We start from the raw sequence: 19,187 nt of genomic DNA on the forward strand, positions 1-19,187 counted from the left end.
GAGGTATGCATGAAAATTCCTCCAGATTTTTCTAGTGCTGCAACTATTGAAAAGATGTGCTAGTTGCATCACTCACTTTATGGCTTGAAACAGTCACCTCGGGCTTGGTTTAATCGGTTTCGACGTGCAGTGCTGGAGATGGGTTATCAACAAAGTAATACCGATCATACTATATTTTTTCTACATAACAATGAGAAGATTGTAGTTCTAATAGTGTATGTTGATGATATAATCCTAACGGATGATGATCTTCCTAAGATTGATTGTCTAAAGACTCGTTTAGCACAGACATTTGAAGTCAAGGATCTTAGTCTTTTGAGATACTTTCTTGGAATTGAAATTGCTAGATCATCTCATGGTATTTTTCTTTCTCAGTAAAAATATGTTCTTAGCTTACTGACGAAAATAGGCTTGTTGGGTTGTAGACCTGCAGCTACTCCTATCGAGCAGAACCATCGTCTCATGGTAGATGGTGGTACTCCAGTTGATCGGGAGAGATATCAGCACCTGATGGGATGACTAATTTATCTTTCACATACTCATCCTAACATCACTTTTACTATCAATGTCGTGAGTCAGTTTATACATGATCCTCATGAGCGGCATCAGAAAACTGCCTATCGAATTATGCATTATCTTAAAGGGTGTCCTGGATGTGGTCTTTTATTTTCTCATCATGGACACCTTAAGATTGAGGGGTATACTGATGCTGACTGGGTGGGTGCTCTGGATGATAGAAAGTCCATTTCAGACTATTCTACTTTTTTGGATGATAATCTTGTGATATGGCACAGCAAGAAGTAGGATGTGGTTGCTCGTTCCACTGCAAAAGCTAAATATAAGGTCTTAGCTCAAGGAGTCTGTGAAGTTATGTAGTTAAAGCAACTACTGACTGAGTTGCATCTTTTTTGGTCTTCTCTTATGCTTCTCTTATCTGATAATAAAGCAGCAATTAATATTGCTAATAATCATATCCAGCACAATCAAACGAAGCATATTGAGGTTGATTGATATTTTATTAAAAAAAAACTAGGTTAACGAGTTATCTGCCTTTCTTTTATCAAATCTTCTGAACAACTAGCTGATATTTACATGAAAGGGCTTTGCACCTTAGTTTTCATATTTATTTGTAATAAGATGGGACTCGATGATATCTTTGCCCCATCTCGAGGGGGAGGGTTGGAAAGTATGTAATATTTTCTTGTTTATCTACTCTAATTAGGGATGGTAATGGTAGCTATGAGCAACAGATGGCTTGGTTGTTTCCTTGTAAAAGAAGAGAAAGTTGTATATAATGGGGTCTACTCCATCCCATAAAGATATAGAAAAATAAATCCTTCTCCTTCTCTCCACATTCAATAGTAGGTGAGGATGCCACAGCCAACAACGGTGAATTTGTTGCGAGCGTCGGAGAACTTGGAGGGTGTGCCAGTAAAGTTCATTCCCAAATTTTTGCTGCTAAAGTTGTTGTCACTGTTATCGTAGCATATCCAGCTGATGGGGCTGGAGACATGCACGATTCCTTGTCGCAAGTCGACATCGATTAGCTCGACATTGCCACCTAAGAAAGGCTTCGAGTTGCAGCATGTGACCTCGAAACCTTCCATGAAGCAATTCGAGCCAATGCCGAAAGGGTATGGGATGGAGATTGTCATGCTCCGAACCCAGCACCTGAGTTGGGCACATGACACGACCACACAAACCCTAGAGCAACGTCCTAAGGATTATATAAGGCCTAAATAATTAACACCTCAAAATTTTAAATAACCAAGTAAATACTAAATCAATCAATCGAGTCACAACTTCAAATCAAAAGTAAATTTTGTTCAATATGATTATTCAAATATTCATTGGTATCAGAGAATTTAAACTAACTGAACTACTAAAGGCTTCAGTTCTTATTTGTTCTCATCCAAACCATCTAAACTAAGCATCCTGTGAGTCTGAAAAAAATAAAAAAAAAAATATGAGCTTCTCCAGCTTAGTAAGAATCACTGCATATGTACATCAAGTCAATAGATAAAATTAATATTTTTAAAATCAATACAATTTTGTGAAGACTCATATGTATATAATAACTCGAATATTGACATAAATATGCATTTAATAAATATGGATCATCATATATCATCAAGTGAAGTCTTCATTCATTGTTGAATCACATGTTATATGTCTTATCTTTTCATATCTTCAGTTTGACAATCTTTTATCCCTTTTGGCTTTAGACTAATCCAGACCATACCTCAATCTCTTTCCAATCCAATTTTTTTTTTCATATAAGCCTTTCAAGGCTGTCTCAGGATGAGCTCCTGACTGGCTGTCTTACGTACGAAAGTCCGTGAGAGACTGTCCCAGGTATAAGCTCTTGGCGGATTGTCCCAGACATGAGCTCCTGACCAGCTGATGCACCTAAAAGCCAGTGGAGACTGTCCCAGGCATAAGCTCTTGGCGGGCTATCCCAGACATGAGCTCCTGGCCGGCTAATTCATATGTCGAGACTAGTCCAAACCATATTCTTTTCATTTAATTATTGATTTCATCAAATTAATTTTAAATTACAGAATGATGAAATTGATAAGTCATATCTATAAGACTCATACCATCAATCATAGAAATCTTTTCATAACATGCTCATATTTAAAAAGAATCATATAAGCCATATATCGGTGTCTCAAGCATAGAAAACTCATCGATCATAAATTCAGTAATGCAAAATCAACGTTATAAAACTAACGAACAAATAACATATATAGTGATGATCATGTATAAAATTCTTACCTCGATCAATGAGAAATCAAACTCACAACCTTACAGTCTGAAAATCAAAATTCTACTCATTGACCTCCTGTTCGTTGGACTGTTCTCCTATCAAACAAATCAATTTTATCAAATTAATTTTTAAAAAAAAAATTATATATTGAGATTTATCGAAACCCTTACCTATGTCCTCTTTTTTTATTATATATATATATATATATTAATTTTATTTTGAGAAGAGAGGAGATTTCTTATCCTCTTCCCTATGATCAAAACAGGGGACCCAACCCCCATCTCGAACACCTTCCCTTCCCACGGCCAGGGTAGGCCATCTCCGGCCACCCTCCTCGGCAACCCTGACGGCGACGAGGCTACTGTCCTGGTGGTAGCCCCATCCGTTCCTACTGCCGACGATGGAAGGAGAAAAATAGCACAAACAAAGGTGCCCTGTTTGAGCCCGAACCGACATCTTGTCGGCTTCCAAGTACGCCGATGGCCAGAAAGATCAATCCGAAAAGAAGGGAGAAGAAATATACCTTGTTCCGACGGCTAAAAATAGCTCCGATGGCCCCTCTCTTCCGATCAACCGTTCACGGCACTCTTTTGAAAATATCACTCAAATCTCTTTAATTTCTTCGAAATTTTTGTTGTAAGGTCCTAAGGGAGGAAAGGGGGTATTTATAGAGAAGGTCTTCTACCCTAGCCGGACTCCTCGAGTCCGATTTCATCGAAAATGGAGAGGAAGAAGACTCCGATTAGGAGTCTTCCTCCTTCCGTTAAATTTTTTTTTTTGTTGGACCGTCAAGGGTTTATAGGCCCAAGAACTTGGGCCGTTACAATCTCCCCCCTTAAAAATAATTTCATCCTCGAAATTTGCATTCTTGAGTTTTTGAAGAGTTGTGGATACTTGACCTTCATTTCTGTCTCGAGTTTCCATGTAGCCTCTCTCTCACTATGATTGCTCCATTGGATCTTCACATAAAGAATATTTTGATGCCGTAACACCTGATCCTTCTTGTCAACAATCCGTACTGGATATTCTTCATAAGTCAAATCCTTATGAAGATGCAAAGGTTCATAACTCACCACATGACTTGGATCTGGAATATACTTTCTCAACATTGATACATGAAACACATTATGTACACCAGATAAAATTGGCGGTAATGCTAACCGATATGCAACCTCTCCAATCCTGTCTAAAATTTTAAAAGAGCCAATATACTTTGGACTCAACTTACCATGAACTCTAAATCTCATGATACCTTTAGTAGGAGAAACTCTCAGAAAAACATGATCGCCTACTTGAAATTTCAGCTCTCTTCTTCTATTATCAGCATAACTCTTTTGCCTGCTCTGAGCTGTACGAAGTCATTCCTGGATCATGTGTACTTTTTTCACTATCTGTTGCACTATTTTTGGTCTCAACAGTTTTCTTTCTCCCACCTCATCCCAACAAATGGGCGATCTACACTTCCTTCCATATAATGCCTCGAAAGAAGCCATCTGAATGCTTGCTTGGTAACTATTATTATAAGCGAACTCAATCAATGATAAGTGATTATCCCATGCACCACCCAAGTCTATGACACAAGCCCTTAACATATCCTCTAGGATCTGTATGGTTCGTTATGATTGTTCGTCAGTTTAAGGATGAAAAGCTGTACTAAAATTTAACTTGGTACCAAGGGCTTTATGAAGGCTCTTCCAAAATTGAGAAATAAATCTACTATCTCGATCTGACACAATAGTAATTAGTACTCTATGCAGTCGTACTATCTGCTCTATATATAAGCCTGCCAATTTTTCTAAGGAAAGATCAATTCGAAAGGGTAAGAAATACGCTAATTTCATCAATCGATCAACAATTACCCATACAACATTATTATTTCGAAGTATTTTAGGTAACCCAGTCACAAAATCTATAGTAATATGCTCCCATTTTCACTGAGGAATAAGAAGAGACTGCAATGGTCCTGCTGGTCTTTGATGTTTGGCTTTTACTTGTTGACATATCAAACATTGGGCTACAAATTGTGCAATATCCCTTTTCATACCAGACCACCAAAAGTTTCTTTTCAAATCTTGATACATTTTTGTGCTTTCAGGATGCATGGTGTAAGCCGAACAGTAAGCCTCCTCCAGGATCTCATCCTTTAATCTTGGAACCTTGAGAATACATAGTCTGTTATCAAACCTCAATGACCCATCCTCATGTATCCAAAATTCTGTCTATATACCGGATTCCACTGCTTCTATGACCTTTTGTAACTCCGATTCCTCCTTTTGAGCTGCCTTAATCTTTTCAATCAAAGTAAGCTGTAGTACAAGATTTGCAAGTTAAACTTGAGGATCATGTAGTCGTATTTCAATTCCTGATTTCTCCAAATCTAGCAATATAGGCTTTTGTGAGGTAATTAGAGTAATCAATTCACCAGAGAATTTTTTACTTAAAGCATCGGCTACAACATTCGCTTTCTCGAGATGATAATTTATTGTCAAGTCATAGTCCTTCAATAGCTCCAACCACCTTCTTTGTCTCAAATTTAACTCCTTTTGAGTAAAGATGTATTTTAAACTTTTATGATCCATGAAAATCTCGCAATGCTCTCCATATAAATAATGCCTCCATATTTTTAAAGCAAAAACTACAGCTGCTAATTCTAAGTCATGAGTAGGATAATTTCACTCATATGACTTCAACTGTCGAGAGGCATAAGCTATCACCTTTCTCTTTTGCATCAAAACACAACCGAGACCCTTACGAGAAGCATCGCTATAAATAGTGAAACCTTCTATTTCGGATGGAATGATTAAAATCAGAGCAGTCACTAATCATCTTTTTAACTCTTGAATGCTTTGCTCGCATTCATCTGTCCATTCAAACTTTACTTGTTTCTGTGTTAGACGAGATAGGGGCATAGCAATACAAGAGAAACCTTCCACAAACCTTCGATAGTAGCCAGCCAACCCCAAAAAGCTACGCACCTCTGATACATTAGTAGGTCGGCTCCAGTCGACTACTGCCTCCACTTTCTTTGGATCAACTGAAACACCATCCTTGGAGATGACATGCCCGAGGAAAGTAACACTATTCAATCAAAATTCATATTTTTGTAGCTTTGCATACAACTTCTTTCTCCTCAGAGTTTGTAATACAATCCTCAGATGCTCTTCATGCTCGAGTGAGTTTTTTGAGTAAATCAAAATATCATCAATAAATACAACTACAAATCGATCCAAGTATGATGCAAATACTCGATTCATAAGATCCATGAAGGCTGCTGGTGCATTGGTCAAATTAAAGGGCATGACTAAAAACTCATAATGCCCATATCTAGTTCGAAAGGCTATTTTTGATATATCTCCAAACTATATCTTCAATTGATGGTAGCTAGAATGAAGATCAATTTTTAAGAAGACTTGTGCCCCTTACAACTGATCAAACAAATCATCGATTCATGGTAAAGGATATTTATTTCGCACTATTACCTTATTTAATTCTCAATAGTCTATGCAAAGTCGAAGGCTATCATCTTTCCTCTTCACAAAAAGTATTGGAGCTCTCCAAGGTGATACACTAGGTCTAATGAATCATTTGTCCAATAACTCTTGTAATTGCTTTTGTAACTCCTTCAATTCTACTGGAGCCATTCGATAAGGGGCTTTAGAAACTGGACTCGTATCAGGGATCAAGTCAATAGAAAATACAATCTCTCGATCAGGAGGTAATCCAAGCAGGTCATCTGAAAAAATATCAGAAAATTCTTTCACAATAGGGATATCCTCTAACTTGAGTTTCTTATCCTGAGTATCTAATATAATGGCAAGAAATCCTTCACATCCTTTCACCAGGAGCCTCTTAGCACGAATTGCTGAGATAAAGAAGGGTTTATTACTCATAAAACTAAACTCTGACTAATCCAAAATTTAAAATTTTATTGTCTTTTTGAAGTAATCAACTGTAGAATGATATTCTGCTAACCAATCCATCCTCAAGATTAGATCAAAGTTCTTCATCTCTAAGACTAATAAGTTTGCTTTCATCTTTCTATCTTCAATACTTAGTATACAATCTTTGCAAATTGAATTAACCAAGATCACCTCTCCACTTGGCGTGCAGACACAAAGATCATTTTCTAAAGGTGTAGGAGACATCTCATTGGTCCTCTTAATAAAACTAGTTGCTATAAAAGAGTGGGTAGCTCTAGGGTCAAATAGAGCATAGACATCATTGGATGCTATTTTAATCATACCTGTCAGATATTTACATAATATTCATTTATCATCCAGGGCTATATATCCATATATATAAGCATATAATATTTTATGACATATATATAAAAGAAATTTAGGAGATCGATTCAGTACCTGTCACCACTAAGTTAGAAGCATTAGCATCCTGTTGTATAAGTGCATAGACTCATCCTTGGGTCCTTGATTTTTGTTGTCCCCCATCTTGTCTTTGTACATCTTGGGATGCCCGATTTGCGGGGGTATTCTGAAAATTTTGAGGCATCTGCTGTCTCTGTGATTCTCCTCCACTGTGGCATACAATTACTTTATGGCCATCTCATCCATATTTGTAATATTGTCCTCCAGACCATATGCAATCTTGTTTAAGATGGGATCCTCCACATCTATAATATATAATGCTCCCTTGAGGTTGTACTTTACTTTCAGTGGCAGTCTGGCTTGATTTTGGAGTCTTTGGTTTGAAGGCTCTGATACTTTGACCTTGAGAATCAATTGCTCGACCCCTTTTTTTCATACTTTTCTCTTTTGCTACTTGAGCATCATTAAATTTTTTTTCTATTATTAAGCATTTATTGACAATTTCTTTATAAGTGGGCAGCTCAAATACAGTCACTAATTGTTGGATTATATCCCTTAGTCCATTTTCAAATTTTTTGGCTCGAACATTTTCCTCAGCTATCAATGCAGGGGCATATCTCGATAATTCTTCAAATTTGGCCACATATTGAGCAACTGTCATGTGGCCCTGTACCAGTCGATCGAACTCTCAAAATTTATGGAGTCAGATACTCTGAGAAAAATACTTCTCATAGAAGATCTTTCTAAATTCTTTCCATATAAAAGGTACATCATTTGGCCCCATCTTTTCAATTTCCATCTCCCACCAATCGGCTGCCTCACCTTGTAACATAAAAGTGACAAAAGTGACCTTATCCTCAGTAGGACATCTCAAGGCATGAAAAACTTTCTCTATTGCTTTCAGCCAGCTTTCAGCTTTCATAGGATCTGAGTTCCCTGAGAATGCCGATGGCGCATACTTTTTGAAATCTAATAAATTGATTTGACATTCATACTAATTTTCAGCTCCTTGTTGCTGCTGGGACTGTCGCTCCTAAAATATTTATTGTATGATCTGCTATTGTTGTCCCTGCTGCACCTCCAATATCCTCCTTATATCTTTCCTCGCAGCAACTTGTTGTTGAACCAGTACTTACATTAACTGAGCTACAGTAACTTGTTCCCCAAATTGAATTTCAGGTTCTCCTGGAGTTTCTTCCTCAGGAGTGACCTCTGCAGGCTCAGTAGGATGTTCTTATTGTGGTGCATCATTAATCGGTGAGGGTGGAGCATTTTCTTGTTGCATAGCTGGCTCCCAAGCATTAGAGCCATCCACAAATCGAGTAGGTCTTCAATTACACCCATGCTCAGTCCCTTATGCCATGTCAACCTACACAGTTTTACTTTAGTTAGAAAAATTAAAAAAATATCTCATATTAGTTAATTTTCATCTAAAGATCTATCCATATACTCTCTCTCTGAAATAAATCCTAGGATTCCTAAACCTAGGCTCTGATACCACTCTGTCACGCCCCGAACCCAGCACCTGAGTTGGGCACATGACACGACCACACAAACCCTAGAGCAGCGCCCTAAGGATCATGTAAGGCCTAAATAATTAACACTTCAAAATTTTAAATAACCAAGTAAATACTAAATCAATCAACCAAGTCACAACTTCAAATCAAAAGTAAACTTTGTTCAATACAATTATTCAAATGTTCATTGGTATTAAAGAATTTAAACTAACTGAACTACTAAAGGCATCAGTTCTTATTTGCTCTCATCCAAACCATCCAAACTAAGCATCCTGTGAGTCTGAAAAAAATAAGAAGAAAATATGAGCTTCTCCAGCTCAGTAAGAATCACTGCACATGTACATCAAGTCAATAGATAAAATTAATATTTTTAAAACTAATATAATTTTTTGAAGACTCATATGTATATAATAACTTGAATATTGACATAAATATATATTTAATAAATATGAATCATCATATATCATCAAGTGAAGTCTTCATTCATTGTTGAATCACATGTTATATGTTTCATCTTTTCACATCTTCAGTTTGATAATCTTTTATCCCTTTTGGCTTTGGATTACCCAGACCATACCTCAATCTCTTTCCAATCTAATTTTTCTTTTCATATAAGCCTTTTAAGACTATCCCAGGATGAGCTCTTAGCCGGCTATCCCACGTACGAAAATTCGTGAGAGGCTGTCCCAGGTATAAGCTCCTGACGAGCTAGCCCAGATATGAGCTCATGACCGGCTGATCCACCTATAAGCCAATGGGAGCTGTCCCAAGTATAAGCTCCTGACGGACTGTCTCAGACATGAGCTCCTGACCGGCTGATCCATATATCGAGGCTAGTCCAAACCATATTCTTTTCATTTAATTATTGATTTTATCAAATTAATTTTAAATTACAGAATGATGAAATTGATAAGTCATATCTATAAGACTCATACCATCAATCATAAAAATCTTTTCATAACATGCTCATATTTAAAAAGAATCATATAAGCCATATATCGGTGTCTCAAGCATAGAAAACTCATCGATCATAAATCCAGAAATGCAAAATCAATATTATAAAACTAACGAATAAATAACATATATAGTGATGATCATGTACAGGATTCTTACCTCGATCAATGAGAAATCAAACACACAGTCTTACAGTCTGAAAATCAAAACCCTACTCATTGTCCTCCTGTTCGTTGGACTGTTCTCCTATCAAACAAATCAATTTAATCAAATTAATTTTTTTTAAAAAAATTATATATTGAGATTTATCGAAACCCTTACCTGTGTCCCCTTTTATATATATATATATTTTAATTCTATTTTGAGAAGAGAGAAGAGATTTCTTCTCCTCTTCCCCATGATCAAAACAGGGGACCCAACCCCCATCCCGAACGCCTCCCCTTCCCACGGCCAGAGTAGGCCATCTTTGGCCACCCTCCTCGGCAACCCCAGCGACGGCGAGGCTACCATCCTGGTGGCAGTCCCACCCATTCCTGCTGCCGGCGACGGAAGGAGAGAAACAGCACAAACAAGGGTGCCCTGTTTGAGCCCGAACTGATATCTTGCCAGCTTTCAAGCACGTCGATGGTCAAAAAGATCAATCCGAAAAAAAGGAAGAAGAAACATACCTTGTTCCGACGGTCAAAAATAGCTCCGACGGCCCCTCTCTTCTGATCAACTGTTCATGGCACTCTTTTGAAAATATCCCTCAAATCTTTTTAATTTCTTTGAAATTTTTTGTTGTAAGGTCCAAAGAGAGGAAAGGAGGTCTTTATAGGGAAGGTCTTGTACCCTAGCCGGACTCCTCGAGTCTGATTTCATTGAAAATGGAGAGGAAGAAGACTCCGATTAGGAGTCTTCCTCCTTCCGTTAATTTTTTTTTTCGTTGGGCCTTCAAGGGTTTACCCAAGAACCTGGGTCATTACAGAGATATTGCCGCACTTTGCTGGGCAGCTTGGTGACCAAGTAATCGCTGATGCCACAGCTACTGTTCCTAGCAGCACCAGCAGCTGTGGCTGGAGCAAGGACACTGACATGGATGCCATCCCTCTACATTTGAAAGATTGCATATGACGGAAGATAGCAGCTCTTTAAATAATAAAGATGCAAAGAAAAAAATTTCAGGCATGTGTTGGTTTTGTCGTAAATTTCATAGACATTTTGACACGGAAAAGAAGACCCATGGAATTGATTTTGGACCGGCAAACACATTATCGACTGAGTTTTGTAGATATTTTTTAGCATGTGGACCACCTTGAATGTTGCTCAAGAAATTTGAATTGTTGGCTTTCTTTATTATCTGTTGGGGTAAGTCAATCGACCTCCGACTCAGATCAACCAACTACCGACTTCGACTCAACAACAGCCAACTGACCGGACATACAATCTTGACTCTACATTGACTGAATATGCGGTTCTGACTCTTCATCGACCAACTGAGCGAACCGTACCGACCTACTGTCGATTGATCGATTAATGATTCGACTACTACCGATCGATAGCGGATGACTTAGACCATCGATATAACAGAACTACTAGCCGACAGTCGCTCATAGATTCTATCGACATATGATCGGTTCTATTGATATATGGTCAGCTAATCTGCTCAACATACTGTAACCATCATGAATGGTTATCGACTATGTCATGGCTATTAAGGAGAAGTAACATCCCACTAATTCTATATTTATGGCCCGATAATTTAGTGCCATAAAATGCGGGACCACATCCGACGGTTACAACAATCTCATCTATAAAAGGGAAAAGGGAATAGGACTGGTAAGCCAATTTCGGGCCAAAACTTTGCTACTCTTCTTACATTCAACTCCTGTTCACCAACTTTCCTCTTTGCCTTAGGTATCGGAGGGTTCTGCTAGACATAAATTTGGTCTGTGTGGATGCTATCTTGCAGATGTTCGTTCCTGATGACAGACGATGGAGAGTTGGTCGTAACAGATTGATGTGCCAGAAAGGGGAAGAGATTATATTCACTATGGAAAAAATCAGGACCTAGTATTCTACTACAATCGGATCGGCGAGATACTCTTTCCATCAGAAAGAGGTTCCTCCCCCTCCTCCACTAACAGAGCCTAGTTCCTCACGTCTTGTGATCACCACGGACGTCCAGATCACTACACTTGTGCAGCAGATGAATATCCTCATGGAGGCAGTCAAAAGCCACCAATAGCAACAAACCCAGCAGCAACAGTCATCGATGGAGCAATCGGTGGCACAGTCGGTGCCATCTAAACATAGCTGCCATCATCCATGACGATCACCGTCTCCTTCTCCAGAGCGATCGTCTTGACTTCTCCATCGAGATGAATAATGACATTCTCGGCACTCTCGACGTGCCACTCATCATTTCCGACATTCTTCCTCTCCTTCCCATCTCAATAGTATTAGGAAGGGAAAACGACCGTGAACGCCCTCCGTGTCTCGTTCAAACTCGTCGGGTGGTTCTACCTCCAGAGTTTTCCAATGGCGATTTGATAATTATGAACGTAAATTTGAAAAGATTAATTGTCAACTTACTCAGCTTCAAGTGGAAGGTCGGAAGTCCTCCAACGACTACGACTTCCACACTGTCCAGCCACTTTTTCGGCACGTCTTGGACCAACCGATCCTATCTCGATTCAAGATGCCTCAGGTGAAGGCATACGATGGATCCATCAATCCGATCAACCACCTTGAGAGCTACAAAGCTCTCATGATGATTCAGGGGGCGACCGACGCCCTCTTATGCATCGACTTTCTGGTAACTCTTCGAAAAACTGCTCGAGTCTGGTACTTCGGGCTTCAGTCGGGAAGCATATATTCTTTCGGATAACTAGAATATTTTTTTGTGGCTCACTTCAGCACCAGCCGAAGGTCATCATAAACTTCTGATAGTTTCTTCTCGATTAAGCAAGGAGAGACTGAAACACTTCAAAATTTTATGGCTCGTTTTAATGCGGCCACGCTTGAGGTCAAAGACCTCAATAAAAATATGACTATCTCGATCATGAAAAGAGATCTGAGGAGATCTCGATTCACGTATTCTTTAGACAAGACTCTCTTTCGGACTTATGCTGAACTTCTGGAGCATGCATACAAATATATGCACATAGATGAAGGAGCTTCTGACCAACGTCAAACAGAAGGCAAAAGTCAAAAGAAGAAGAAACAGAAGAAGGGAGAAGCTCCGACCAAATCAAGTCGGCCATCATCCAATAAGCGAGCTTCGCCCCGACAATAGAGTCCAAGGTCGGTTTACGTTAGGTATGACTCCTATACTCTTCTTTTCGCTTCTTGTGCGTAGATCCGTATAGAGATCGAAGGAGCAGAATATCTACGATACCCCCCACCGATGAAGGTATTATCGAGGAACCGCGACCAAAGAAAGTATTATCGGTTCCATCTGATCATGATCATGATATCGAATAATGCATCCAGCTCAGGGATGAGATAAAAGTCTTGATTCGATGAGGCTACCTCAAAAATATCAGAGAGATCCACCGACTCAACCTCCTACTGATCGACGACCTCAACTGCTAACTGAGAAAGCTGTAAATAATCAACCAACTGTAGGAGTAATCAATATGATCTTCGGATGACTGCACAGGGGGGCAACTTTCGAACAAAAGTTGGCAAAATGATGACAACTCGACAATATAATAACTTTTTTAAAAGAAGATGTTCGAAGAATTCTGACTCCCCACGATGATGCTATTATTATTTCAGCAATAATAGCAAACTATGATGTAAAAAGAATCCTTGTAGATAATAAAAGTTCGACTGATATTTTATTTTATTCAACTTTCTTTCAAATGCGACTGCCGACTGACCGACTCAAAAGAGTCTCGATGTCACTGGTCGGCTTCACAGGAGATGCTGTCACAGTGGAGGAAGAAATTTCTCTCTCCTTAATCGTTGGGATCGAACTACAACAGAGCATTATTTTCATAACATTCACGATGGTTTGAGTACCTTCGGCTTATAATGCCATACTCGGATGACCTGGGCTTAATGCTCTGAGAACAGTGGTTTCGACATACCATTTGTTAGTCTGATTCCTGTTAAGATATAAAATCAGAGAGATACATGGAGATCAATAACTTGTCCGACGTTGCTTTCTTGTCTCCACCCAGAATAATAAACCTGAAGACTCTATCTGTCGATAAATTGAACCAAAGAGAGAATCAAGAGAGGGGTGAACCTGTTGAACAATTAATTTCTATCACGATTAAAGTAGAAGAGCCTGAGAAAATGATCTGAATGTTGAGAATAGTGTCCCAAAGCCAATCGTCAGCCTGTTGACGGTTGTGCTCCTTTTGTATTAGTACATGAATTATAAATAAATAAAAGTTATTTTGATATTTTTTTCATCACAAATATTTCATCTTCTAATGAACTCCTATGTTGTGGTGAAGTCCTTAGGACTATTTAGACTCGACAAAGGAGGATTTGTCGCTTAGTCCTTAAACCTATTCGCGATCAAAGGATACGTTGTTACCAAGGACGACAATGTTTATCGAGCATAGATCATTGTGTGCCATATGAGTTGGTTGTCTTCATAACCAAGGAGTGTGGAGACACTGGTATGGCATACAGGTGAGATGTAATGGTACATCTGCACTGAACGTGACCAACTCCGGAGCTATTTCTGCTGTCAAGATTTGCTCCGATGGGATATGGGTATAAATGTCCCTTCGACCTGAGACCGCCACGGTGACTTGCAAGCAACTCACTGTACTTAGGCACTGGACTACCTGAATTTCTAATTCAGTGATGGAAGGCTGCTGGGTGTAGTCAAGTACTTGACTTGTCGGTGCGTGTGTCAAGATGGGATTGACCACTCCAGTTTAGGAGCTGTGTACAGTTGTGTTTCAATTTAGCAAAATCTTGACCAGGGTAGTCTTAGTGAGGAGTTACAGGACTAATTGAGTTGAGCACGATTCGGATGATCTCATCAGGGTTGACAGTTTAACCCTGAGTCGTCCTAAACACAGGGGTCAAAAGGGATGAATTATACGGTAACCATATTCACATAGGTTTTGAATGTTGCGATGGCGACTATTCGATCTATCCGATCATCGGATACCATTGCTAGATGGTCACTTCGATTAGTACAGGAATTGGTTCCTGTGCTACCGGCTTAGGTTCGAACCTGCGGGGTCACACACATTAGAGGTTCCTTTCTGATCTGATGGCTGATTATGAGTCTTATATGTCTGGGACTCTATGATTGAAAATTAGGATTCTCTGATCATGAGTTCCACACATTTTGGGTACCGGGATCAAATTTTGAATTTCAAATTTTGAATTTGAAATTTGAACTCTTTGATCAAGATTTCATATCGATGGTCTCTGATGCCTAATTGCCCATCAGATTTGGACTCAATATTTATGAGAGATTTAATTAGTGGTTTGATCACTAATTAACTCAATTTGATTGAGTAATTATTTTTAGATCAAGTCCAATTGAATTGGATTCAGTTTGGATTGATCCGATTAGGTTAAGTGTTGATCTAATCGCTAAGGTGGCTTAGTCCTTGATTTGATCAGGGGTTAGGTTTAGTTAATTCCTGATTTGATTAGGATTTTATTGAGCCTAATTATGCCTAATTGTGTTGGGTTTAATCTGGTCTAATTGTGCTTAACCTATTTTAATTAGATTGGCTCAATTTGAATCAAACCACCTTATTTTAAATTCTCTGTGCCACCCAACTTCCTTGTGCCCATTTGAATTCATGAGAAGAAATTTTCTCATAAATTTTCTCCCACGCAAAGCTCTCTCATGCCCATATTTCTGTGCGCCAATTATTTGGATTAACTTGGTTTGTTACCCATCCAAATTCAAAGGGGTTTTGAATTTGAATGGATAACCAAATAACCATGCGCCAGCTTATCCTCTTTTGTGCGCCCCATATTCCACATGAGAAATGGTTTCTCGTGAAAGTCTCCACACATAAAAAAGAAAAAAAAAGACCATGCCATCTCTTCTTTCTCGTACAAATGGATGAGGATAAGATTGGTTTGCACTTGAATTCAAATTTGATTTGAATTCAAGTGAGCAACCATCTCTTCTTATCCACTCATACGCTTTCAACATCTCTTGCGATGTTTTATAAAATGAGAAAGGGAGAGGGTGTGGGCAAAAAAAGAAAGAAGAGATAAGGGGCGTGGGGAAGTTCTGAAAAAATTTTGAAGTGTTCAAAATTTATCGAGAGGAGAGAAAAAGGAGAGAGAAGTGGGCGCAGGGTTTTTGGTGTGTACCCTAGGGTTTCTATCTAGGATTCGGGAAGTGAGATTGGTGTGCCACGAGTGTCGTGAGTCTACTAAATTTTAGAGAAAGATCCATCAGCCTCTCAACCAATTGTGTAGATGATCCGGAGCATCCGAGGAGTCGGCACACATCGATCGAAGGAGTTCGATCAACATCAGCCACCAAAAGGGTGAAATCATGAACTAGCATTCGTGAGGAGCCAATCGATGGGAGCTTCGTGTGGATGATCTGCAGAGGTCAGACACTAGTGTGGCTGCGATGTGATGATCAAAGTCTCCCGATGGTGATCAGATTACGGTGATCGACTACCCGCAAAAGGTGATGTGTTCTGAATACAGTACAGTAAAAAGTTTACTGTTTTAAATTTGAATTTCAAATTTAAATACATACTGTTGTATCATATTTAGATCCTAGTGTCGGGTTAATTAGTATTAATTAATGAGATTAATTAATAATTTCACTGTAAAATAGTAATTTTGAAAAAAAATTTAAAATTACTATTTTGCCCCTGTACTGAATTTTTGCTTCAAATGGTATTAGAGCAAGGTTCTAGAATATGATATACATATGCATGCGTAGATTAAGGTGTAATCTATAAGTTTAAATTTAAAATTCAAAATTCTAAATTTGAAATTCAAAATTCAAAATTTAAAATTCAAAGATTGAAAATTCAAAATTTGAAATTTGTTTGAAATCTCAAATTTGAAATTTGAAATTTAAAATTTAAAATTTGAAATTTAAATTTTAAAATTGATATATTTAGATTTACTTGATCCAAGTAGCAAGTAATCTAATTGGGTTGGTTGCCATGGTCGTCCGATCATAGGAGAAAAGTAGGATTTAAAGGCCCTCTCTTCCCATTCGATGGGGTCTCCTATGGCGGTAGGGGTACCAATGCAATTATATCCCATACCGATGAAGCAGCGAAAGGACTTAATTATAAAATTTATCATGAATGTGTTAGATTAAATCTAAAAAAAAATTCATGATTTATTTTGAGTTTTTTTTGTTATGAAATGAGCAATAGGATTGCTGTTTATGAAATGTGCTGACCCGTTTGTGAAATGAGTCAACACATTTGGTGAACAGAAAATAAAATTTTTCAAAATTTAAAAATTATTTTCGAAATATCAAACCCTGACCCATCAGCCCAAGTACTTAATTAAAAGAATTAAATATTGTCTAGTAGGTCTAGAATTGTGAATTAAGACCTAAGACAATTGCATAAACTTGTGGGTCAATGGGTTAGATGAATTAGGTCCATAATTGGGTTAGACCTAAGGTTAGCTTAAAAAATAGACTAAATGGAGTAATTGGTCAAATCAATCAAAAGTTGAATTAGATTAGGTCAAGGATACTCTAGACTCAACTTCAATAGTTGTAGTTGCATGGGTCCATGTCTTTAACTAGACCAAGATGGACTTAATTCATGGCTACGTGGTGGAGCCCTATTTACTAAGTTGATCAAAATTAAAACTAATGAACTGGTTGGTGTCTAAGGTAAGTTCGGCAGTTTTGACCAGTGGTTCTTAAGCGGGAGCTACTCGTATTGATTCGATCATTGACGAGTTAATGGCAAATCCTCACCACTGATCTCACTTACCTGACCAATCTGGTAAGTTAGATTTTGATTAGATCACTTGATGATTAGAGCTCACCCATGTCATTAGATAAATCAGTGTGACTGATTTAGGTGCTCCTAATGCCAGCTTTAATTAAATCCTTTTTTAATCTGACTTGGTGAAGTCAGTGGGAGGATTGAAATTGGCTGGATGATTTCTTCTCTACTATCCTTTAATAAAATCTTCAAAAATTATTAGATCCCTAAAATGATTAAGTTATAATGATAACTAAGTCAATGCCTCCCATTAAGTGAGTGATAATGAGTCTATTAGTTCAATGATCATTGGAGGCCTAAAGGCCTGGTGCTCATTGGCTAATGGAATTATCATTCATAATATGATAATTTGGTTGAGTCTTTCTGATGGTGGTTAGGTTGGCCGGCCAAAGTCGAGCCTGATCATTTATTGGTCTGATTCACCAAATTAAGTCATGTTAATGGTTGGACCTAACCAGATTTTTTCAGTGGAGGCCAAAGCCTACTGATTAGGTTCTGGGGCAAAATCAATTACTAGAAGTTGTTTAGAGAAATAACTGGTTAAGAACCTACCCATAGATGCACATGGGTTGACCAACTAAAGTTGGGCTCGTGTGTAGTCTGTGTGGATTCTAGTACCCATTAAGGAATTAAAGTAATTCCTCGAATTGGAGGTTGAGGCTACCAGTTCATAAAAATATTGAGAAAAACTTTAGACTAAAGTCTAAGTCTTTAGTATTAATTTATGTACTAATAGAGGTCTGATTTTCTTTTATACAGCTATGGCCACTACCCTATCGCTCCGGTCATTATTAGATAATGACAAGCTCATGGGACCTAATTTCGATAGCTGGTATCGAAAATTGAAAATCATCTTTGAGCATGAGCGGATCCTTTATGTAGTAACGGATCCAGCACCTGAGGAGCCAGCTCCGAATGCTAGTAAGGCGATCCGAGACACTTACCAAAAGTGGCTCAATGACCGCACCACCGTCCGATGTATTATGCTGGCAGCAATGAATGATGAGTTCAGCCACAGGTTTGAGAACGCCCAGCCGCAGGAGATGCTTCAAATGTTGAACGACTCCTTTGGCACGCCTGACGATGTTGAAAGGCACAAAACTAGTTGTGCCATTTTCAATGCTCGGATGAGGGATGGGGCCTCAGTCACTGATCATGTACTGTACATGATCGAGATGATTGAGCACCTAAGCAAATTGGGTTTTTCTCTGCACGAGCAGCTCGGTAAGGATGCGATCCTTAATTCCTTGCCCAAGTCCTTCCTCCCATTCCTTACTCATTTTCGAATGACAAAGCCTGCAGTAAACTACCACGGATTGTTGGGGTTGCTGTAGAACTTTGAGAAGGATCACCAGCTCCATAAGGAGTCGGTGAATGTAGTGGGAGGGTCTTCTTCTCGTCGTCGACCCTTTGGGAAGGGGAAGAAGAATAAGAAGAAGAAGAACAAGAAGGTGCAGCCTCATGCTGGAACGGTTGCACAGGGTCAGACCAAGAAGTGCAAGCCCGATCAGAGCTAGGTGGAGTGCTTCTTTTGTAAGAAGCAGGGGCATTGGAAGAGGAACTATCCTCAATACATTGCCTCCCTGGACCCGAACAGGCCGAAGAAGAAGCAAGGTAATTATATGATAACTCCTTGTAACTTTTTCATTTGTGATACTACTGCCTGGGTATTGGATACCGGAAGCCCTTATCATATTTA

At 38.7% G+C, this 19,187-nt stretch overlaps 1 pseudogene; it reads right to left on the reverse strand.

Moving 5' to 3' along the window:
• LOC105054885 (wall-associated receptor kinase 5-like) overlaps positions 1 to 10,672 on the reverse strand; it is a 65,734-nt pseudogene extending 55,062 nt beyond the window's left edge.
• Between the last annotated feature and the right edge of the window lie 8,515 nt (positions 10,673 to 19,187).

Source organism: Elaeis guineensis, chromosome 12 (genome assembly GCF_000442705.2).
Source record: "Elaeis guineensis isolate ETL-2024a chromosome 12, EG11, whole genome shotgun sequence".
Taxonomy (NCBI): domain Eukaryota; kingdom Viridiplantae; phylum Streptophyta; class Magnoliopsida; order Arecales; family Arecaceae; genus Elaeis; species Elaeis guineensis.